Source organism: Acartia tonsa, chromosome 1 (genome assembly GCF_053477335.1).
Source record: "Acartia tonsa isolate MP-2025a chromosome 1, ASM5347733v1, whole genome shotgun sequence".
NCBI lineage: Eukaryota > Metazoa > Arthropoda > Copepoda > Calanoida > Acartiidae > Acartia > Acartia tonsa.
Window position 1 is genome coordinate 31,060,466 of NC_137260.1, and position 26,244 is coordinate 31,086,709.

The 26,244-nt window shown below is 30.4% G+C and overlaps 1 long non-coding RNA gene across 1 annotated transcript; it reads left to right on the forward strand.

Moving 5' to 3' along the window:
- Positions 1-11,688: 11,688 nt before the first annotated feature.
- On the forward strand, positions 11,689-16,479 carry LOC145329392 (uncharacterized). The gene is made up of 4 exons (XR_013882889.1): positions 11,689-12,541; positions 12,941-12,986; positions 14,054-14,122; positions 16,355-16,479. It is a non-coding gene; the product is annotated as an uncharacterized LOC145329392 (long non-coding RNA).
- The last annotated feature ends 9,765 nt before the right edge of the window (positions 16,480-26,244 follow it).

Sequence of the window (26,244 nt, forward strand, 5' to 3'; positions counted from 1 at the left end):
AAAAAATGTTCTATTTTTGGCAGGTTTTACTGCAATAGCTTTCACCATCATTTGCAATTATAATTTGTAAAGCATTATCCACTATATATTTTTAGGATGTATCTAATCTCGATTTTAGCTTTTTTTTTCACTTGATAATTAGAGTTTGTAAATCTCCATTTATAATCCACAATGTTGTCTTCTTCATTATTCACCTTCTTACTGCAAATTATCTGAAATTATTCATAAAATTATAATTTGGTTAAACATTTAAGTAAACATAGAAAAAAATGATAAATCAAATATTCGTCCTTTGTGTATATGTTCGCTTCGCTTCGTCTCGTCTGTTTGTTTATTTACGTTTCTTCTGTTTATTTTTTTTTTGTAATGGTCTGCTAGATATGAGAGGAAAGCCCTTCTTATGCGCAATGCCGCGTTTTTATTGAAAATTTCCATGCTGGACCTGTGATTAAGCTGTTTTCAGCTGCGACAGCATAGTGTGATGAAAATCTTCTCACACGAAAACGTGTGAATCCAAAATAGGGGTGATTGACGTCATAGGTGTGACTTGAAGGTGTGATTGCGTATGGTGTGAGTTGACTAAAGAACGACACGTGTGATCGTCACACCTACGCCACCTGTGATTAAGCTGTCGAAGGTGTGACAAATAGGTTTACAGAACTGAGCTTTAATTTAAAAGTAACGATAAATGTCTTAATGTCTTATAGTGTATTCCAAATGTTTTCATCAACGGAACATAAAAAGGTCCAACCTTAACCTTAATTATCCACCCTTGCTCTTTCTGTAAAAAATCGAACAATACTATTATAACCTTGAAGAAAAAAATATAGCAATACACCAAAATAAAATCCACAAGACAAATGAAAGATATTAAAAGAAATTAGTATTACAATCATAAAATACTGCACAAAAAGTAAAGCACGTTTAATATCATAATCCAAAATCACAAATCAGAAGTTAGAACAGCTTCCAAACTTCGTAATCGTAGTCTAATAATGACAGAAAATTTTGTGTGCTCTCGGCTGCAGTGTGTTAGAAAATACCGCCAAATTTACATGAAAGTCGTCTTTTCTCGACAATGCTCAAATGCCGCGTTTGACGGGATAAGGACATAGGAACCTTTTTTTAAATATGAAAATAAAGTGTTTTTATTTAGTTAAAGAATACAAACAAGAAATATTCCTTGCAAATAAAAAAAAAATTTGGATATAATTTTATATCAAGAAAATATATTATGTTTTTACAACATTTTCAAAAAAATTGTTGAGATTTCCAAATCAATCAGGTTGTTTCTAGATCTTTGATTCAACAAAAAAAGTATAATTTTAAAAAATCACATTTATTAGTTTTATCAAAAAAAGTATATGTTAAAAAATATTTACTATATTTTTAAAACTGTTTCAAAATACATACTTTAATTTCTAATAAAGTTCAGTATATAAACCGTAAAGAGAAAATAAAACAAGAGTAAATTTTTTAAAAATTCTATTTCGTAGAGTAGCATCGCTTTAACAAAACCTATTATTAAAATTTAAAATTTCTTATATTATTTTACCTAGCATATTATGATTAGCAGTGTATAGGATAAATAGTTTCACTCAACTGTTCTTTTTCTAAGCTCCAAATTGTAACAGAAAATGTAGAACTTTTGTCGTAACAAAGATGGCTTTGTTTTCATATTTTTGCTTTGTTTTTATAACACTTTAATTGAACCATCATTAAACCACCTTCCTTTCCTAAATTTATTTGTGTTAAAAAAAGATTAATTATATTTATGAGTTTGTTTTATAATGGATAAATTGATGGACTATAAGCCTTTAGCAATTCCTTTTTCAAGTTGGACGGACTTTTGTATCTGGCTGACCATCTAGTATAATTAATCTACTAATGAACAGTAACACATTTGCATTGAAAGAAATAACTATTAAAACTTTTAAAAGATCAATAAAAATCTGGAAAAATATTTTTTTTAAAACATATTCCTCCTTTTTATTAGTATAGTAGCGAAGCTATCATATAAATCACTTTGTCTGTCCGTCCGTCCGTCAGTCAGTCAGTCCGTAACGTTATGGGAGAAACGTTATCTTCTCGGCTCGTACTCAAGATATTTTTAGTGAAGATTCCCATTTTATATGACCATATAATATATACATTGTTTTGTCCATCTGTCTGTTATTTGGGGTGCTATATCGATTCCTAGATTTTTACGTTCTTGTGGTTTTCTCAACTTCTTTTCAAGATAGACGACTGAAATCATCTGGGATTGTTTATGCACATTTTCTACATGCACATTTTTCCATCAAGTTTCATCAAGATTTATTAATTGCGGTGCTAGATCGATTCCTAGATTTTTAAGTTTCATGATTTAAAGGTTGCGTGATTTTAAAGGTTTCATGATTATCCTATTTTATCAAGTTTAATGTTTATTATATGATACTGCTCTATATTAATTTTTCCCCCGATATCCCTTATTCTTTTAAGCATTGCTACTTATGGATGTTGTCACCCTTGTTATCTTTATTACCGGCTTTGCCCCCCCCCCCTAAAGGATTCTAGGGGCAATTGAGGAGAAAGTCGGTCCCCTCACTTGCAAATTTAGGCTTTAAAGAAAATTGTAAAATAAATTTTTTGGGGGATGGTAACAGTTTTTTAGGGATGATTTCTCTTGGGAGGGTGGTGTTACCCTCCCCTGAATAAGACTATCTTGGTTCGGCGGTTAGCAAGATCATTCTGTGAACAAGATAGACCGTCAAATATCCTGTTATTTTTACATACAGATAACTTTTTTGCTAGAGGGCTAAAAATTTTAATTAGAACAAATGTGAAGGATATTGTAACCATATTTCTTGTTAGTAATAAGTGAATAAGTGGAATATTGTTGCTCCCCTTTCCTTTCTCTCCATTTGAAATTATTATTCAAACAATATGCAAAAAAAACTTGCTTTCCGGCAAAAAAACAACCTACTTTATAATAACCTAATTTATAAGATCGAAATGCAACCTTTTTTGTTAAAAAAAGAACATAAAAAGCTTATTTAAAATTTTTCCTAAAACGCAACAAAAATATTTATGACAGTTATTATAATGCCTTGGGCACTAAAAATTTTTACAAAAAGTTAAATGGTGTTGGTTTGAGTAGTTGTGACAGTGACCCATAACATTGCACTCTTAAAAATATATTCACACTTTCAGCCTATACAATAACATAAAATTTAAATACTAAAGTGATGACAGTTTGTATATGCCATGTATTTCCAGTAATGCAGTTAAATCAATATGTTTACAATTTTCAGGGAACGTATTACTATAAAGTAATAGGATATTTTGTGCAAAAATAGATCATATTAGGAAATATGTATATCGCCCAACAATGACATCCAAACATTTTATTCATAGACATTTTTTTATTGGGGGATTTAACTTTCATTATTTTGCATGAAATATCGAAAATTCACCTGAAAAAAATTATGCAAATTTATTTTCCGACGTTCTTGAAGCCCTCTGCATGAACTTCCCATCAAAATCCTTTTCAATGAAAAACTAAAAATATATGTGAATTTTCAATACAAAATTTAATAGATAATATCAATTTGCCAATAATGAATTAAATAACAAAATGATGTTTTTTAAGAGTGAAACTGCGCAATAATTTTAAGAGCTTCTTCCTACACATAACAAATTTCTTTGTTTCTTCAAATTGAACAACCCTGGCCTTCCATAACCATCCTTTCACCTTTGTTTCCTTCTCTTTTCTCTCTGCCTCTGTCTCTCTCTGTCATATATATGTATCTTAGTATCTATCTGAATATCTACATATATGTCTACTCTTTTCCTATATTTATACTAGCGGTTACGCCCCTAGAGTCCTTTGAGGAAGCTGGAAGGAAGGGAGGGGTAAGTCAACCCTCAACTTTCAATTTTTTGGGTAGGCGAGAACTGAATATTTCTACCATGGGCTATTTCTCAAGGGAGTTATAAACCTTACCTGGATCTACAAGAAGCTTTACTGTCCATGTCGGTACAGTGATGAGCAAGATCTTTCCCTACAAACAGACAGACTTACTTTTACTTTTATGTATAGGATTACATTGGCAATCTTGAAATTACAAAAAACGAAAATATTATATTCGCCTGGATGCCAAGCTTAACAAAGTGAAAGAGAGAGACAATGATAGATAGAAAGATAGATAGAGAAATAGATGAGAGAAAGAGAGAGAAAGAGAGTGTGTGTGTGTGTGTGAGAGAGAGAGAGAGAGAGAAAAAAACACAAGCAATTTACTTTCGGAGACGTGTTTAGCAATTGTCGTTGCTTCCCTTTTCATATGACCTTGACAAGTTAATTTAAAACAAAGAATATCTTTAACCACAAAAAAGATTTATTGAAGAACAAAGGCCTTATAACAAGATATTGGTAATTTGTTATGGCCTTCCTAAGTTTCTTAATTAATAATGACATTGATAACCTGGACTATTATGTCCATAGGGATAATAGCAACAAAACACCGACGTACAAAGTAAATAAAAAAAATAGTACGTTAACACCATGACGAGACGACATGCCCAATAAAAAATATTTTAAGTGCAAACGTTCCAACCAATTGTACTGAAATTGTAAGCGTATGTGTCTTAAAGTGTGTGTGTACTAGTCTTTATAGAAATTATGTGCAATCCTAGGGGGTAAGGCGGGATTGAGTCGGAATTTACTTTGTGTCATTGTGAACAATCAAAATATAATCAGTTTACTCTGACGAAATATCCTGGATATAAAATATCCTTGCTACTATAGATATATTAGTAGTAACAAAGAAACATGAAAGTAATATTAATGTATAATACGACTAGACTAAAATGATGTTTTTCTTCATTTGAAACATTTGTTTCTATTTCATCAGATATAGTACAGTTACTCTAAAGATGGCCAACTTAATCTAAATCTTATTAATGAATATATGTTTGTTTACGACAAGAACGACCACATCCATAAATTCGGACTTTAACAAACATGACGATTAGTCAAACGACATTGAATTAATACAGAGTAACAACGCGTTTCATATTCAAAACTAACTAAAATTTAATTGGACATACGGATTTCCTGGCAGAATTATAGAGTTGTTACGTTTTCTAAATTGTGCCTTGCTGTTGCAGTAATCATAATGTCAAGTTTAAAATCTATAGGATTTCTAACATATCTAATCTAACGATGAAAGCTAACAGTTACAGCCTTAAAAATGAAAAGAATTTAAGTTGAAAAAGAATTAATTCCTATCTAAGTTAGTCAGTCTTGTACTATGTTATGAAATTCTTTAAGAAAGACATGTACATATAATTCTGTGGATATAACTCACTTAACAACTAAAACATATGTAAGAATGCAGCCGCTCTATAATGCAGTAGAAAATGTATGGTTCCACCGTAATTTCATATTAATGATTTTATTTATAATTCAATTGTTGTAAATAAATTATATAATCTATATTTTGATCAGAATTGTCCCTTAAAATTTCGAAATGAGTTATGCCCAATGACAAATAAAAGGCTTTTCTACTTTATAATCATATGCATACATCTAGTATGTAATTTACTTTGTCCGTCTTTCTGTAATTCATGCTACAAAACATAAATAATAAAAATAAAAAAATAAAGGTTTTGGGATTTTCCCCCTATACAGTTATTGCCGATTTTAGTATCTTCTCTTAATCCATTATTTTTTTGCTTCTAAAATTATGCATGTTGTCAGGTTTGTTGTCCTTTACATTTGTTTTTGATATTGAGGATATCATCGACCTATTTTAAAAAGTTATTGCTGCACTTTGCCATAATTATCCTTGTTTATCCATCTACTGTTTATCCAAGTGAATGTTGTGAGCTTTCTCATAAATTGCATATTGAGCACTGAACCCTTCGTCCTAGTTTTTGAAATTTGAAAATAATGGGGGGGGGGGGAAGGGGTGGGACAGTTTTTGTTTTCATCTTATGCCTGCGGGGACTAAACCTGTAGGGCCCTAACCCAGTACCCATTATAACCTAACCAAATCTAAGGTAATAAACAAACAACGACAACCCCTCCCCCTTTTATTTATAATTAATTTTTTAAAGGAGGGGGGTCCTGTCAAAGACGTCCAGGGGGGGGGTAAAGGGGTGATTACCTCCCCCCCAAAATTGGAATTTCAATTTTTACCCTCCCCCAAATAAAAAAAAATACCTCTATGATATAAGGATTACCCCCCCTTAAAATGAGCTTGGGGGTGCCGTTTATTTTCAAATTATTACCCCCCCCCCCCAAATGAAAAAGCTTGGACGCCCCTGGGTCCTGTGATTGACTAGGTGCTTTGAGGGAAACTACCGAATTTTGTGCATACTTAAAAGGTGTGATCAAGTGAGTGATGCAAGGGAGTGTGATTAGTTGAGATCAGGTGACCGCTAGCTAAGCAACATTAATCCTACATTTTTCCTTCCTTTATCTTATTCTTTTTTAATCCTTTTTAAAGTAACGCATTTACTATGCAACTAGTTACTTTATGTCTAGCTGTGTCTATAAAACTAATATCATTATATTTACTTTAAGAGGACTCAATTTTGTAATGTGTTTTTTCTGTTTCTCGATTTTATATAATTATTTTTTTTCTCGAAATCTCTTTTTTCTTTCTGCCCGCCCGTCAGTCCGTCCCTCCGTAACTCTAAGGGGAAAATGTGACTATCTGAGTTAAAATTTAAGATAGACTGCTGATGTTTATTTTAAAGATACAATTTCCCCAAAAGCATACAGTATACTACTTACGGATCTTGGACTAAGTAGCTTCGAACAAAGTAGCTTCAGACAAAGTAGCTTCGGACAAAGTAGCTTCAGGACCAAGTAGCTTTAGGACAAAGTAGCTTCAGGACATTTACTTAAGAAAAGTAGCTTCCTAAGAAAAAAGTCTCCAATAGTAATAAAGGCTGCAGCGCTCGGCATGCCTAGCCGCGGTCGCTCGGCATGCCAGGCCTATAACCTAACCTAACCTAACATATGTTAGCCTCAGAACATCTATCTAAGAAAAATATCATCAACTGATAATACATAGGTGGTTTAGAGTTTTGTGGATTTTGCAAAAAGTGGTTGATAGATTTTTACAAATTTTAATATTGTTTTCACAATTTTTAAGCTACTTTGTCCTGAAGCTACTTTGTCCTGAAGCTACATTGTCCTGAAGCTACTTTTTCCGAAGCTACTTTGTCTGAAGCTACTTTGTCTTAAGCTACTTTGTCCAAGATCCCTACTTACTAGTGTCTCGGTCATTGTTTCAAAAGAAATACTTTATACAGTGTGTTTTTTCATGAGAACTTTTTTGAAAGCAATTTTACCCCACTAGTTATCAGAATTTAATGATTAACGGCTTATTTTCTTCGTTTTTTATAACCATTTATAGAACATCAAAAAAATATTTTAGTTTTTATTAAAAAAGTACAGTAAAATCAAAAATTCAAAACCTGGGTGTCAACATCTAAAAATGATTTCAGCGCATTTTTCTCATGCTCAAATCTTCTACTCTTTGCAAGAATGGCTGCAAAACGCTTCAAAGTTGAGATACAGAGTTAAAAATTGATACAGATACCTTTGGGGACATGTACTAGAACATATTAAAGTTTGAAGGCCATATCTCAACCAGAAAGGGAGTACTGGCCCCCAAAAGTGAAAATCCAATTTTTCTTGCAAAGGGTAGAAGATTTGAGCTTAAGAAAAATGCACCAAAACCTTTTTTAGATGTTGACACCTAAGTTTGAATTTTTTATTTTACTGTACTTTTTTAATAAAAACTGAAATATTTTTTTAATATTTTAAAACACACTGTATATTGATATTTAAAGGTATCGTGATTTTTTTATCTTATCTTTCACAAACTCAGTTTTTTTGTGCTTTGCTACTGATGTATTTTGTCATCTTTGTTCTTACTATATGTATAATATCTAATAAAACTAAACTTTCATATTTGTCCTTTTAAGTACAAGCTTAAATTTTGAGAATAGCTTTCCTTCAAATTTACTTTTAATTCCTAAAACTTAATTAAAGCTTTTCTTTGAAAGTAAGTAAAGAAAGTACAAATTTAGGTTTTAGAAAAGTTTACTTTTTCTCAGCAATGTTTGGATCAATATCAGTTCTGTCCATTCCATCCTTGTGCTTAGAATCTGCATCTTTAAGTTTGTTATTATTTGACAAAATACTAATATTATTAAACTTTTTAGAGGTGAGGCTTTTCTATAAGTGACTGTGTCTGCCTACTTTTTGTACTTCCTGTAAGTAATGCTAGTTATATCGGAGCTTTTCCTCAAAATACCTATTAAGCACTGAAACCCCACCCCTTTATTTTGTCATAAATTAAAAATATAGTAGAAATTTTTAGTAGTAAATCTACTCTATAATTCTAAATGTCCTGCAGTCCGTATGAAACATGTGGGGGAAAATGTGATTTTCCGGCTCCCAAAAAGATAGACATTTTCATCCTATATTTAAAGTTCTTAAATACAGGATTAAAATCATTTGAAGTTGTTATGTGTTTTTAAAAAACTTGATAGAATTTAGAATTGGATTATTTTTACAACGTCCGCCAATGAGTCAGTTTACACTTTAACACATAAACAACAATTTTCAAAACAAGTAAGTTAATATTCATAAACGTTGTTCATATATGTCGTTTGATATACTTGATAAAAGCACACAATATATGCTGTAATAATAGGCACCAATTGAAACTCCCATAGAGGCCTCTATGGGCACTTGAGTAAGGGAAATTAAGGGGGGGGGGGGTCTTTGTTATTAAATATGAAAACTTTAAAAGTTTTGAACAATTTCGGAGCAGTAGTGTTTTTTTCTAGGTGCGATTTATCTTAAGAATGTGGACTCGAGGTACCCTCCTTAAAAATACTTTCCTGGGCTTATAAGGAGCTTCACTGTGAATGAGAACCCGTTCGCTTTACCTGTTTTTACTTGCTACTTTATATGTTAGAATAATTTGTTAGTGTTGTGTAATTTGTTCGTTGCCTAAGTAAACTGACGGTAAAGTAGAATTGCAGAGAGGCCTAAATTATGTCAAGATTTTGTAGGTAAAAATAATCACTCCTAATCTAAAACACACGACGAAAACTGACGTCTTTAATTTTGTTTGAAAAATTAGGAAAATTTTCAAATATCTTTATGCTAAATACCAAATATGAGAGCTCTATTGCTGCAGCCCCGCGTCCGACAGTTTTTGTTGTATATCTGCAGTCGCAAGATAGCTTAAAATCTGCAGTCATTCCACCTTACTCTCAACATTTCGTATCAGCAGACGAGCCGCACTAAAAATTTGCGGCTAGAGACCCCAACAAAAAAAATTTGACTATAATTCATAAATTAAATGTTCCAAAATAAAATACATTAGTATTACATTTCTTTTTAAAAGCGAAGTTTTTCTATAATTAGGGTCGGTCCGTTTGTAACGGTTAGCTCTTATCGTTAATTAAGGCATGCTAGAATTTGTATTTTTTTCACCGTACACGAAATTTAAGTTATTTGCAGGACAAAAAAGAAAAAAAGGAAAAGAAAAAAAAGGAATTTGGTGCATTTCTATGTACTGCTAAATTCTTTCTTTACTTCTGAAATGACTAAAAAGTCTAAAGTACGTCTTATGTAAGTCAACACTTTTTTGGTAAGTAAAAAAATATTTCTTAAATGTTTACCTTTTAAATATTTTTCTATGACTTTACAAGAACGATTATTTTTGAAGATGGAAACCCTAAAATTTCCAAAAATAGACTATTCATTTCTATTTTACATATTTATATTTTTTTTTTATTTATATTGCTTTCATTTTATAACATTTTTTTATAATCTTTTTAAAAGCGAAGCTTTTTAAAATGATTAGGGTTAGTCCAAGGCTTCGCTTTTGTGGATCTTATTATCCTTGTTTTATGTTATTCCTTTTTATCTATTCCCCTCACAACCATACAAACCTTTAGCCCGAACATCGACTTGTAGAGTATCTTCCCTAGTAAAAACATGTTGATTCTATGTTAAATTAATGGACAACGTTTGCAAATTTTTATCAGTGAATAAATGGACAGCTATCAATTATTTGTTGTCCTGAACTTGCAAAAATAAAAAGAATGTAAAATATCTACACAACTATAATCCGTACAAACAATAAATTTACATTTACTAGAACGTTTAAATTGTGGGAGAGGGGGTTATCATTTTTCTAGAAAAAATTGTCAATTCATTATTGTCAAGTAAGTTCATACTTTAACATAATGGCTTTATTCTTTATCTTATACACGGTGTTAAAAGAACTCGGGGTTACTGGTTACTTTTTCATCATTATAATTAAAACAATAATACCCTCGCTACTTTTGGATATATCCTTATAGTTTACAATTGTGTGTCAAATATGTTGGAATATTTTCACATCAAAAAAATATTGTTTACATCATTTATGTGGCCTCAGTAAAATTTAAATATGCAGTTACCAAGGACAAGAAATAACATAGCATGAATAACAATTCATAAATAATATTCTTTGACAAGCATTATAACCACTTTTGCCGATTTATCATTAGCCTTCACAATAATTTTTTTTGTTCGTACGTCCGTACATCGGATAGCTATATTCATAAATTAGATCATGATAAAAAATTCTGATTTTAATCTATCGATGATGATTCCTGTAACAGGTAACATTTAGGAATTGAAATAAGAATAAGAAATTGATATAAATTAATATATCTACTTTTCTATCATAAATTGATCATTTTTTGTATGTATTGTTTCTCCAGAAATAATAGAAAATCCAATAAGTTTTTAAAATGTCTAATTAAGACCATAAAAAGTCTTTTTACTTTTTATTAGGACATACAAATTTGCTCGAAATACATAGAAGTAGCTGCGAGAAAATATTTTGCCAGTTGATATCATGTAAATAAGGAATTAAAAGATATGTGATATTATGTATTTCATTTTGTTTTTCATTTAAGAATGTTATTTTTTTAAATTGTTAAAATAATTTTAAAAGATTATTAGGGTTTTAAAAATCATGCACAAATGTATTTATTAAAGTAAAAAAGTTCCAAATTATTACTTCAATGAAAAATGATTTTAAACTTTTTGACATTTTGACTATGACAAAGCATTTGAAATTACATCTACATAAATCTATAATTGAAAGTTAAATATAATAACTTTAATTTTAGATTTTAGAAAAAAATATAATATTTTTTTCCATTGCACCCCGTAAAATTGTAAGTCTGCTGACTTTCAGTTTGTGTTTGAGCGAGCGATAGAATAATAGAAGCATTTTAGAATCATTACAACTAGGCAACTTTATTAAAAGATAATTTCCATTCAAGTATTTTATATCTTAGTATGAAAGGTTAGAAATGACATTTTTTTCGGATGAATGATAAAACTTTTTGTTGTAACTAACCGGTTTTGAAGGTTACTCACAACTTTTTTTTATATGTATAAAATTTTAATTTGAAGGTGGACTTGTTCAATGAATACGAGGATTGAGAAACTCTAGGTTATAATTTCTGCTAGGTGCGCTTCGTTGTGTTTAGAATTAATAGAAAATACTCCATTTCAACATGTAACTTATACCTAGATACTCTCAAAAAACGCGCACAACTGTTTGTCTGTCAGTCGGTCTGTGTGTCTGATAGCATATCTGCTTTACATTAAAGATAATATTACTACTAATTTTAAAAATCAAGATATAGCTGGTATGTGTATTTTACTGAGAGTGACAAAGAGCTGACGAAAAAGTGTTATAAGTTAGATTTAGTGAACAATTTATATTCTAAAAGTTACAAATATATTATCAGTATAGTTAAAATTAGAAAAGGATAGACTTTGAAAACTGCAATTAATCAAATGTCATACAATTTCATAGGAATATGTAAGGTAGGTATAAAGTTAAAATTACCAAATTACTATGATATAAGTTGGGACGTAATGTTTATTGTTATGAGGAAAAAGGAAAGTTTTAGATTTGATGTACATGACTAGCTATCTAATATGCACATATTACCTAACAATATTGTCTATTGTCTAAATTTGTTTAGTAAACTCACTACTAAAATACCAAGCAAAATTATCTAGTGGTTTAATCAGGGAGTATATACAAGAATTAAATTAAGGTTGTTAGATTAGGATTCTTAGATTGTTTATTACACAAATATCACAATAAAGTTTTTATCCATAAAATGATATTTTTTGGAGAATTTTTTTTAAAAACCAGCCATCTGCTATAGCCGTCTGCTATATTCAAAACTAACTCAGCGAGTTAGCAGCATTTGATGCGCTATTACCCAAACTCAGTCAGAAACTGCTAAATTCTTGCACATTCCCTTTAAGCCATTCCCAAAGTATGAGACTCCTAAAAACTGAATTTTTGTTCCATTGTCCCTTCCCTTACTCCCTGGGATTAATGCTAATTCAAAATTTAGACAAACTAAAATGGATTATTCTAAGCTTTTGAGGATCTTCCTGCTGATTGCATTTGTTATGTTGATCTTGGCTGTTCTTGCCCAGGTAAACAGAAAAATAAGAACGGAGAAGGTGAAAGAAGTACAAACAGTAGGAAAGCATCCAGTACTTATGTAAATTTTCCAATCAAAACAATTAAAGACATGTACTATGTACATAATTGTACATCATTGTAGGCAATGAAAAATAACATCAGTGAAACGGTTGCACTTCTGCCATGTACCTGGACAAAGCTTATTTGAATTTTATATTTTAGGAAAATAATTTTTTCTCAACGAGTAAAGGCAAATAAGTTTCCTTCTTGTGAATCATTTTCTTACGAGAAAGAGTAGACTTCACAGAGTAGAATTGCACAGATTATGCTAACGATGGAAAGGCGGATAACATACGGACACATCCTAGTGTCAGAATAGCTGCACTACTTTCAATGTTGTTGAATTGTAGGCCAGAGACACTGATGGAGATGGAGAGGACGACTCTGTAGATCCAGGTATAAACAAGATAGATACATTTTTATACATTGCCATTTCCAGGACCTCTTAGAAGCTGCATTGTAAAGAAAAACCATATCGGTTCAGTAGTTAGCGAGATCCTTCGGTACAGACACATAGAAGCCATCTTTTTACTTTCATATAATATTAAATGCAAAAAAGTCCACAAAAATATCAATTGTGTATTATAGTATAGCTAGCGACTTCGCCCCTAGAGGCCTCGAGTGGCCCTTGAGGGGGGAGTTGAATCCCAAAACCCATTTTTTAAAACTTAGATTAAAAAAAGTCTTTAAAAAAATTTAAAGGAGGGGGGACGCCCGTCGCCCAACCCCCAACAACCACATTTTTCGTTTTAGTTTTTTTTTAAATGAAAAAAAATTGGGGGGGGGGTATTTTTTTTCTAGGGGCGATTTCTCTTGGGAGGGTGTTGGCACCCTCCTCCAAAATAGTTATCAACCTTCCTAGGACCTATGAAGAGCTACCCTGTTAAGGTGAACCCGATCGGTTCAGCGATTAGCGAGATCCTTCGGTACAAAACAAACAAACATTGTTCTACTTTGTATTATAGACTAGCGGCTTCGCCCCTAGTCTCTAGGGGCTTTGTCCTAAGAGGTTTGATCAACCTAACTTTTCATATTTTAGATTTAAAAGAAGATTTTTAAAAATATTTATTTAGGGGGGGGGGAATCTTTTTTTTTTTGAGGGAGTAGGGGGGGGTTAGTCGACCTCACAATTTTAGTTTTAGTTTTAAAAAGGAAAAAATTTTTGTAGGGGGGTATTTTTTTATTTTTGGGGGGTTTGGGGGTGTCCCACCCACCAAGAAAGTAGTTATGAACCTTCCCGGGACCTATGAGAAGCTACCCTGTAAAGGAGAACCCGATCGTTTCAGCGGTTAGCGAGATCCTTCGGTAAAAACAAACAAACAAACATCGTTCTACTTTGTATTTTAGATAAACAATTTTTAATCAATGAAATATTATCCGCGACCTAAACCATTCAAATATCAAATTGTATTGCAAAAGAATTATTTAATTTACACCAGCTGAAATGAATTATGATGATTTAGATGATGACAATGACGGTATTCCTGATGCCGAGGACCCTGATGATGATAATGATGGAATCATGGATGAAGGTAAGACAAGAGGATCATATTATTATACCAAAGAGTTTAGGATTTGACTGTAACCCTGCAGGGCTTTCAATACTCTTACTTAACGTAATCTATCCCAAAATCCGTCAGGAGTGAAATTTCTATTATCAACAATACAAAGTAGTACGATGTCTGTCTGTCCGTCCGTCCGTCCGTCCGTCTGAAGCTTAAGATCTCGGTAACCACTGAACCGATCGGATTCTACTCTTGAGGGTATATACCTATTGGTCCGGTGGTGGTTTTAAGCTATTTTCTTGGGGGGTGGGACACCCCTAACCCCCCCAAAAACAAAAAAATCCCCTCCTTATTTTTTATTTTGCTCTGATACAGGCTGCCGCAGGCTGCCAAAAATATTTTTTATTCCAGCATTTATTTTGAATGAAAGAATAGCAACATTCTCTCACTAAAAACAATAAATATTAATTTTTTTATCACCTCTTGGGGCGAAGCCGCTAGTTCATATATAAACAATGAAATCAAAATAGTTATGAAATCTAATCTATTATAAACATAACATTTTCTGCTTAAATTAAAGAAAGTCTCGAGTCATCAAAAAAAGCTTTTGAATACATTTCTTATTCTAAAAAAAAATTGCTGTAGAAATTTGAAGTCAGCATGAAATATTTTATATCTTTTTTAATAAATCAGCATTTTTATTTCTAATGAACATTTAAACATTTATATTTATACACTGAAAGGATATAAAAGTTGTATATTTAGAAGAATTTAGTTATAAAGTTGATAATTTTTAAGATTAGCAATAACATACTCTCCTTTATTATATAAAACGTAATATAAAAGTGTCTAAAGTTTTCATATTCGTGATAACAAAATGTCTGCAGATTAATTGCTGGAATTAAAACAGGGCGTTTGTGGTGTGCATTTTTAAAGATAGGCCTTTTCTAACATTTGAGTTTTGAGATAGGCATTTTCTAATGAAGGTGCTTCCTTGGCTATGTCTTTTTCTTTAAGATGACCTGAAAATAGTTCAATTGTTGAGGTATACAATTACTTATTATAAATTTGTTGTGTTTTTTACTATAAGTGTTTTCTATGTTGGCCTCAAATGGGTAAGGCAGACTTCAAAATGAGGAATAAGTGTCATTTTAAATATCAATCAAATTGTCACTTCAATTAAAAATGGATAAAAGTTAGAACTGTAAAATTATAAATATCTACAAATAATGAGAAAAGGCATGTAATTTATCATCAGAATATGACAACATTCAGACAGGTCATAATTTGACAGCAAAAATTTAGCACAAGCAGTGTTATATGTTCCTTCAATAGTATCTTTGTTTTGTAAAAATAGAATTTAATTAATTTTTTAATTTATATTTTACATTTTTATTCCATTACTAATCGAATATATTCGTCCTTTGTTTTTAATCCCTAACAGTGCAGGCTAGATCAAACCATTCTAAATTATAAATAATTATGAAAATTATTTGTTTTGTATGTTTTATTGAAACACTAGCGCACTCAGTCATGTTCAACAGTCTTGAAACATGTTTCAAATTCTTAAATTTCAGATATTTTATATTTTACGTCTTTTCATTAAAAAAAACGTAAGAATATCTTCTAAACACAATATTGATTTTATATGTTGTCAAATATAATTTAAAGAATTTTAGATTTTACCTATTTAGTCACAATAGTGGCTTTGCCTCTATCCTCCATGACTTAACCCAAAAGTAGAGTGGGAAGATTTATTTTCTTTTCAAGAGAGAAAATTGTAGGGAGTAACATTTATCTGGGATCTAATACTAACTGAATGGTTGTTCCAACTAAAAATAGATAAAAACCTGACTAATATCAAGTTTATCTACAACTATTAGAGAACCGGACACCTAAATTCATAGCTTGCCTCTTGTATTTTGGTATTAAACCTAGTAGTTAATTTGCATGAATAAAACAAACATTTTTTCTAACTATTTTCTTACGGAATTGAGGTGTCATTTTACTGACAATTGTCTGCAAATTCGAAGATGAAAAAAGTTTTATTTTTAATTTTGGTCTTCACAAAGGCTCCTAACACGGTTTCAATTTTGTTCACCTAAGGTTTTTAAGCATTATCTATTTCCCTTACAGGAAATATCATCTTTTACAAGGCAAATAGTACGTGCCAAGAAATAACAGACAAACAGACCATCGAATACACAAAATAGAAAAGAATCTCTACATATATTTTCAACAATTTTATTATAATTTTAGAGGATGACGACTGGCTTGGAAATGATGAACTGTAAAGAAATCAAAATATCAAACAAAAAGAATTTTAATTGATAATGATTATGATTATAAAATTTTAAATATGCAAATATATATTTTTCAAGGATTTTTATTTTTATTTCTGTGCATCTAGCAATTGGGAGCTCTCTGCTTTATCTAACCAGAATCTTAAATATATTTTAAAAGTAACATTGACTTAAAATATTGCCTAAAATAAGGAACTCAGTCAGTTTAGTGGTTAGTAAGAAATTAATGAATATATAAAAACAAGACCTACAGGTTACAGGATAACGTTCCGTTGATATTAAAAGGCCATAATTAAATCATATAATTAAAACTGATTTAAATTAAACGTAAAAATAAGTTTGAAGAAAGTTGTGATACTAAAGCTTTGCCATTTTAGTTCTTTTTACATGTTTATCTTAAATAAGTTTATTATTTTCAATGTAAAACTATCTCAAGCTTAAAAGACGTAATTGACAATTGAGACTAAATTTATGAGAATGTCATTTTTTCTTTATTTTTGCAAATAGAAAAGCTGCTCTATATATTACTTTGAACATTTTTTTTAAATATTTCAACTGACAAACTCTAGAACCTAACTCATTTATAATAAGTAATATTGTGTTATCTTTTAACGTAGATACCAAAAATTTCTTTGTATGTAGATGTACCTGTTTTAAGTAAATGTTATAGTTGTAACTAGCTTAAATTACTTCTTTTCATCTTTGTAATCTAGAGGTATTTTAGATTGGCCATACTTAGTTTAGTAATATTTGTTTAATCTACTCTAAATACTCTACGTCGCTAAGCTACAATTTTAAATTCCTAAAAGCGGTAGTTAATGTTAGAAAGGATGATACTGTGCGGTAAATCATTGCAAAAAAAATAATTTTAATATGGTAAGAGACACGGGGGGGGGGGGGAATTGGGCTTCATTCTATTTTGAAATTATACTTCAATTATTTTTTACAATACTATGACCACTTTCCTTAAGAGAGAAAAACAAATGTCAAATGTTTGCAAAAAGAAACAAAGTTAATTTATTAAGTTCGAAAAAATAGATAACTACAAGTTAACATGCAAAAAGTCTGTGTTTTCTCTTATAGTTGCTAGTCGAGCAAAGAAACCCCTTTCTTGAAATAAATTGAAAATAAGGGGAGAGGGGATTGAATGTTTTTTTCCATAAGTGTAAATCCTACTGCCCTAACCCCTGATGCAATTCCCTAACCCCGCAGGGCTACCATAACCCCAACCAGAAACAGAAATGAGCGAAAAAACAAACCCTCCTATTTAAAAAAATTAATTTGTAATAGGGGGGGGGGGGTGCTAGGTGAATGGGTTATAGAATTAATTCATCAGAATTTTTAAGATTACAAATTATGATCAAGTAGCCAATTTACAGGAATAACCAACCAATTGCAAGGCTTACCTTATTCTATAACTATCTACAAAATAGATGTATCTTTTAACCAAATTGGTTTACATACATATATAACTCAAACAAATGATACCAGTTCTAGTAGATAGGTATGACCAATCAAATGAATGCGAAAATTTATAATTTTGTTTCTAACTTTGTGTATTACTTTTAAAAAAAGAAATGTCCTATTCTTATTCAGGTCATTAGCTTTGACATAAATATACAAATATTTTGTACATATATATAGTTTTGAGAACATGCAAAATTTAAACCTAATTTTTGAAAAAATATAGAAATTTTCGACCTTTAAATTAGGTAATCTTCAATATGGCCTCAGGTAGCTCCTTTGTAGATTAGGCCTTGGGATGGTTTTGGGTTATTTTTCCGCTCTTCCCCACCCCTTCGAATAAATTGTCCCTAGATGCTAGGGGTTAAGCCATTTGTTTCATTACATGATTCCATATTAATTATATAGTTAAATAACGGATTGTGCATATTTAACTGCTTAAATGAAACTGCAACGCCTCTCTCTCACATTGGCCTTTTATTTCCAAACTTTCTCATGCTTAAAAGTTGATCTGAAGAAACCACCCACTTTATGCTTTTTTCAATTTAAATTCTGTCATTCATTTTAATTTCTTTAAAATTTAAAAGTCATTGATGAATTATTTGTAAGATTTGTATTTATTTAGAGTTTTGTTACACAATTTTAAGGTAAAGCAGGGATTCAACAGAAGGGTGTGACTGTGAAATCTTGTTGGTATGAAAAAAAGGTGAGATAAGGTTTAACTTTAATATACAGTGTATTATTTAACCATTATTTTATCACAATAACTCTTTCAAGACATCTCTTAAAATACACGAAACCTTGCACTACATATAAAACAAAAAAATCATTTTGAAAATATTGTCGTCCTTTTCGCAGTGCAGATCTCATGACTGCAGTTTAAATGAGTTCTTATCTTTAGGATGAAATTATAAATATTCAATATTAGATTAAATTCCAGTTTAAAAACATTTTTGAAGAATTTCTAAAGGTATAAAGTAAAAATTATATGACATTAAATTAACAAAATAAATATACTTAGATATTATTTACACTCTTGTGATATCTTTTGCCCTTCTTTGTTATACAGGGTGTTTTTTGCACATCCTTAAAATAAGGCTCTCTGTAAAACCCGGTTTTTTATTCATATTTTGTCAAAACCATGAATTATTTTTTTTCTGATATAAAATCCCCACTTCAAAGTGAAAATGAGATATTATTTATTAACGTCTGTCAATGGTAAAGGGGGTAAAAAAAGCATTACTTTTGTCCTATTAAATATTAAAATATAACGCTTCTTGACATGTAATGTGTATGTGTATTGTGTATGTAATTTTAGTCAAATATTGACACACGATGATTTTTAAATTCAGCGCATTTTTAACCAAACAATTGAAAATAAATATTGTCAAATTCGTAACTACATATTTTAGGTGTTTTCTTAATGTACACAAAGTTATAATTCCAATATTAAGCTAGATGTTTTCTTTTGGGAAATTGTCACCTTGTAATATAAAGTAGTAAAGTTTGTTGTTTGCTCGGCAATTTTAAACTTAACATTTGTCTTAGGATGGTTTTAGGCAATTGTGTTTTAAGTTGAAATCTTTATTCTGTTTTACTGACCTCTTATTTATAAATGCAATGGACGCAGACGCCAGTTAGATTAAACAATATTATTTTCAAATCGTAATTGACTTCTTTCTTATTACTTTTCACAGTTGGAATATTTTTAAACCTGAAATTAAAAGGGAAGGGTCGACTCTACCCCCGAACCCTACTCTCAAGAGCCCCTAGAGGCATAACCGCTATAAGTAATGAGAATAATAAATCCTCATGGACATTGTATTCTTGCCCATTCCAAAACTCTAGTAATAAAGATATCATTAACATAACCTTAAAATAAATATTAAAAGTTTTGCGAAAATACCAATTCTTTATTATATTCATATTTTATGATGATTTTGTGAAATTCAAGAAAATAAATGTAAAAGCCTTTGATATTGTTTAATGTAAGAGATGGGATAGGCAAATTTGTATAAGTGACAAGACCGTTGATGAGACATACCTGACTTTTTGGAGTGGGGACAAAACTTTCTTTCATTTACTAAGTATATTTGCGATTACTTTTATTTAATAGATTTTTCCAATTTTTAACATTTACAAAAGGGCCTGCTTTATTGCTTCAAGATCCATGTCAGATCTATATAGGAAATAAATGTCTATAAACAAGCTCAAGTTTTCCAAGGAATTAATGTTTAAAACTCATAGTGCTCCAATAATCCATAATAAACTCTCATTGCCCTGAACAATAAAACCCAATATTTTACTTTATTAAGAATAAATTAATTTTTTTATTTCATCTTGCTATTTACATAATATTGAAGTATTTTATTACTATTCTTAAAAAAGAAAATTTAAATTCATAATATAGTAAATTTAAGAAAACTTAGTTTTAAAATGAGTTGATTCTAGCGCCCCTCCCTAATGTGTCCAAATTTTGAAACAAAATTAAAAACATTTTAACCCTTTCCTGACGGTTATAAAAAAATATATATTGGAAAATAAATTCCGTAATTTAAATTGCATTTTGAAAGAATGAAAATGGCTTTATTATAAATACGTATTTGAAGATTAAATTAAGAAATCAAAAGAAAATGGAAGAAAAAGCAAGTTAGAGAGAGGTTTTTTTTTCTAAAACAAGAAAACGCTAAGGCAGAATGTTAATACGTTCATAGTATCAAAGGCTTTTATTATAAAATAAATAACTAAAATCAGCCGGACAGAAATTCTAACGTAAGTAGTTGAACTTGAAGTAATCTTTATGTGTAAGTTAATATATTTATCTCTTTCTATTCTAAATGCATAAGAATATTTTAAACTAGCGGATGTGTACCTAGCATCCAGGGGCTCTCAATTAAAAGAGGCAGAAACAGGCCAGAAAAAATAGCTCAAAACCATCTGAAAATGAAATAGCCTAATACCATCATGGGACCTATTTAAAGCTTACCTAAAATAGAGAACCCAATTGCTTCATTAGTTATTGAGATCTTAACCTTCATAAAAAAGTGGAAAAACATATTTTTGCAGACAGACTGGCGGGCCAATTGAGATACAGAGTAGATGCTCATCACCCTGTAAAATTTTACCAGGGAAAAATTCATCTTTCTATCAATCAAATGACAATCAGAGCATTACCGATAGACTGACAGACCAGGTAAATTATATAATGGATGCTTATTTGTAAAGGAGAACCATATCGATTCTGCATTTATAGAGATCTTTTAGTACAGACAGACACACACACACCGAGATCCTTTTACTTTATTTTAAGGACTATAGGCTAGACTTCTATTTTCAATAGAAGAAAACGCACATTTCCCTTCAGAAATTGATGTCATCTGGAGGGTTACAGACAGACTAACCGACTAAATAAGGTAGAGAGTAGATATTCATCTATCAGGAAAATCTTCTCTAGAAAAAATCAGTCGTGATCGTCTATCTACTTTATAATTTGATAAATAAAATTTTTACATTTTAAATTAAATGCCTTGCAGGTTATTTCAGACAGGCTGATGGAATAAGTAAATCACATATTGGATGCTTAAAGGTATAGGGTATATTCTCAAAATTAAAACCGTCTTTCTTTAATAGCAGATGGTGAATTATGTTTTACCCTCAGACAGACATTTCTAATTAAAGAGGGGCTTCGCGTAAAAAATATTATATTTAATAAAAAAACAAGGTCAGTTAAAGTGAGGATTAGGGTGCTTTCCCATAACGAGTGCATATCGAGCATTGAAAATACACTTCCATATTTTATAAATAAATTGTAAATTAGAAGGGATAGTTTTTTTTGCATAAGCCTAACTCTTGCAGGGGGCCCTAACCCACCAAGGTTTACCCTTGATGTGCCCTTACTCTTGATAAGATATTAATTATAGAACATATAGAATTTCTTAGAAATTTTAAAGCTAAACAAGGATGACATCAATTATAAGTCCTTAGTAAAGCTAATAAACATGGAAATCTTTACAATAGAATTTATATAATATCTTTGATAGTAAATGCATATCAAAGCATTCCAACAGACGGACGGACAAAGTAAGTTCATCAGTATGGGGATGTTTTTAATTCCAGCCATTGATCTTTTATAACTGAAGAGAAATTTACGTTTACTTCTTTACGGTTTCTTTCAGACAGACAGACAGACATTTCAAGTAGAGTACCAAGAAACATATGATAACACCCATAAACTTTGTGAAGTTCATAAAAATCTAATAAAGTAGACGGACAATATGGTTAAAACATTAGATGTAAATAGAAATATATACAGTAAACTTAAAACATAAAATACCATAAAATCTAATTACTAAAACTTTAGCATAATGGACGGACTGACTGACAAAGTTAATTAAATATATATGATGCTTTTTAGTCAGCGAAATCCTCACAGACAAATTTGCTTTTAATTTTTAATTTTAAGTAAATCATAATTCTGATTTTGTACCAGACAGACATACAAAGTTCAAGTAAGATTTTCTGCTAAAATATTTTTTAGTACGGATATCCTTTCCAGTACGGATATTTAATATTCTCAAGAGCATTACAGACCAGCGAACAACGTGAGCTGTAGGCTAGTAAAGATATACTAACTACAACTATTTTTATGGCTCTCATTTACAGTGAAGCTTATTAAAGTTACCAGGAATATTTTAATTAATACAAAAGATTCTTCCTCAACCTTCAGAAAAGAATAATCTGTAGAAGTCCTCTAGAAAAAAAAGTTCCCTTTTAGGTTTACCAAGCGATTTAGTAGATTTTTGTGAAGGTATGTCTCTTAGTTGATATTAAGGTAACTTTAAAACCTATACCTACATCCCTGGTAAAATTTGGATGTTAAAGGTCGTTAGTTGTCAATAAGAAAATTACACATTTAAATACATTTACCAAATATTTCTTTGTTTTCTGCTAATTTTTGTTGATTATATTTTAGATGTCGAGTTATAAGGTTAATTGATTGAAATAACATAAATATTATAAGACGTGAAGCTTCTCTTCAAATTATAATGGCCAGAGGTTGGTATGCTATCAGATAAGGAATATATTTTAAAATATGGACTATGGAGCGCCTCAAATGTGTAAACATTTTTTTTTTTTTATAAATTTCCTAGGAATATCAACAAGAATTAACCAAAAAGTTCGAGCATTCCAAGAGTGCGTGGGAGACAAATTTTCTGGTATCACTAGAAAAACAACCCCCTCGTCTCCTTTTTTTCTTTCTGACTCATTTTATGGAGAGTAGCTCTAAAAAGGAGTTAGAACAAATGTAATTCAATTCAGCGAAATTTACAATTTTCTTTAAATATTTTTTTTCAGTGAAGTAATTCTGCATGTAGTGAGTAGTTTTTTCATCGGTCAGTCTATAATTTACCATTGAAGCACTTTATTGGTTTGTCCATTATGATCTCGGTAACCACTGAACCGAGTTAACTTCCATTTTGGGAAGCTTAAATCCCAGATGGTTTCGGGCAAATTTTTTTACATTTAATTTTTATGATATTTTAGCTATTTTCTGCCAACTCCCTTTCTAACAAAGTTGTTTTTATTTAAGTGTTCAAATCTTTGTTGTTTATTTAAAATTAAATACAAATAAGTTTTGAATGAACACCCAGAAAGAAATGAGTAGGCAGCAAAATAGCTTTCATGCTTTCTTCTTTTTCATAATCTATTTACTTAAGGTTCAATTTAAACAGGATTAAGAATAAAAAAGACTACTAAAATCTTTTTATAATATATCGTAACTTGCTAAAAATTAAGAGATTTTACATTTTAAGACTCAATTATTAAGTTATTCGTGTAACATAGTACTTAATTGTCTAAGTAATCACCCTTATAAATTTCAAGTTTATTATTGTTTCTTAATTTAATAGAAATCCTACAGTGCAGTGTAAAATCAAAGACAGTTTCAACGTATGTCTAAATGATAGAAAAATTTAATTGTAACAAAGATATTTCCTTAACTTAAGTATGCATACCAAAGTCTTTTGTTTAAATTAAACTAGTTTTACAGTAATTCTTAAATGAGATAATATTGGTATAAAACATTAATTTTGCATCTGGTAGTTGCTTTATAATTAGTCTATATTAGGTAAAATTCGATGCAAGATCTTTAATTTCAAATAACCAATTAGTACTTATTTTTGTATGCGGTCAAATTCAAGAGATTTCCAAACAAAGTTTACAACAACTATATATCCAAAGCTCTATAAATTAAACAGACAGACGAACATTTTAATGTTAGGTTTAAAGTCACTAGGGCAATTATTTCATTAAAATTTAACAAACAAACCACAATTTTAAAAAGGTTAGACTAATTTGATAAATATGTGACCAATAATAGAACCAAACCTCTATTCAATACACAAAATTATTCAATTGTATATTTAAATTGTGTATTAGTGGCTTCAACTCAACCAAAAAAATTGTCTTTTCGAAGAGAAAATGATTCTATCATAATTAGTATCCAGTAATCATCCCAGAACAAATAGAATATCCCTGAAAAGCAAAGAACTAAAACTGTTTCATATAGATATTCCATTATTTATTTGGAGATTTCATTAATTAACTTTATTTAAAAATACTTTTAAGATAATTGCACCTATTTTAAGAAAATAAGTCAACGACTCGCATAACACACAAACCAATTATTTGTTTGTAAGTATGTGTGTGTGTGTGTGTGTGTTTGTATGGTGTAAGCCTTAATTATGAATAGTAAAGATGATATTTCTACAAATTAAAAATACATATATAAATTCCCAGTTAATCCACTAATTATATTCCTAAAAACATTATACAATCAGTTGAAAAAAAGAAATGATTTTTTAAAAGTTAGGGACTAATAAAGTTTACCTTCAAAGTTTTTATTTTAAAATTTTTAAAACAAAAATGCTTGATTAAGGGACATCTAAAGTAAATATTGCTAATTGTAAAGAATGTTGCAGTTATTATGCATGGACTCCGCTATGGTGGCGAATTTTTCCACGAGCAGATGTGTTCACTAAGGATGGATGAACCCAAAAACAGACACTTGCATTACAAAACAGCAAATTCATAATTCTAGCTAGGTATTTATTTATTACATAAATTTTAGAAGGGAAGTTCTTTTTGATTATTTATAAGGATACATGGATCTTATAGGAATGACTGATCTAAAAATTAACTATTAAACATGCTTTTATTACCCCTATTATTCATGTTTTTTCTTGCTTAAATATTCGTTAATTTAGACAATATTAAGGAAATTATATAAATCATCTTTTTCGAAATTTATTTTGCTAATTTTTAATTATTGCAGTTTTAGGAAAGTATTTAATTTAAATTAAGGTATGTTACAACATTAGCTTGGTTTGGGCGAGGTAGGAGCGAGTGTAAAAAGGAGGTAGAAAAAGATTTTTATACATGTTCTATTATATTAGATACCTATATGAAAAGTTACCTAAATTTTCATATATTTCGTTTCTAGTGCAATCTTAAGTGATAGGTAAAGTTACTTAAAAGAAATTCAATTTAAAAATCCCTCTTTAATTACAATAAGATGAAAATTAATCACAAGAGAGAGAGATAGAGAGAGGGAGGGAGGGGATGCTTTAGTGGTTGGTAGGATAGCCAAACTAACATTAGACCAAATTTTTTTGACCAATCAATCAAAATTAATAGTAATTATGAATTGATTAAACTTGGCTTTCAAATTGGCTATTATTCTTTTCAAAATCTTTTTAGAATTAGCTTTTAAGGTAATTTCTTTAATAAATTCATTTTGGGAGAGGGAGTGGGATAGGAATTAACCATAAAAAAAAGCTGCCACTGCATTTTTTATTAGAAAAAAATAGTAATACAAAGTATATTTTATTCTAGACCATTTAATTTTACATAAATCATAATACACTTTAAAGTTGAGCGTATAAGTTATAACCATTTTAAATTAAAATGTTCCAAAATTAAAGATTACAACTGAAAGTAATGTCTATTTAATCAAGTAACCCAACCTTCTTCCCCTCTTCGCCCCACTTGTCCACGACCAATATAACCAACTTACACTTGCATTCCATCCATCTCCCTTATTCTCTCTCTCTCACTCATTTTATCTTTATCTCTCTCTTTCGCCGTCTCTTCTAAACTTAGATTTACGAATATACTTTAGTGGAACAGTTGTGTTTGAGTAGGGCCGTGGGCTACATGCATGCACATAGTGAGCGCCCCACCACCCTAACGCGCGAACACGCGCCTAGCATAGAAGAACAGCTTTCGTGCGTTGCCACTTTGGTTGTGTTAAACAGGCGCGCCCACGCAATTCTATTTTAGATAAACCTGTCAGTGAATTTATTTACATCAGCTGTGTGGCCA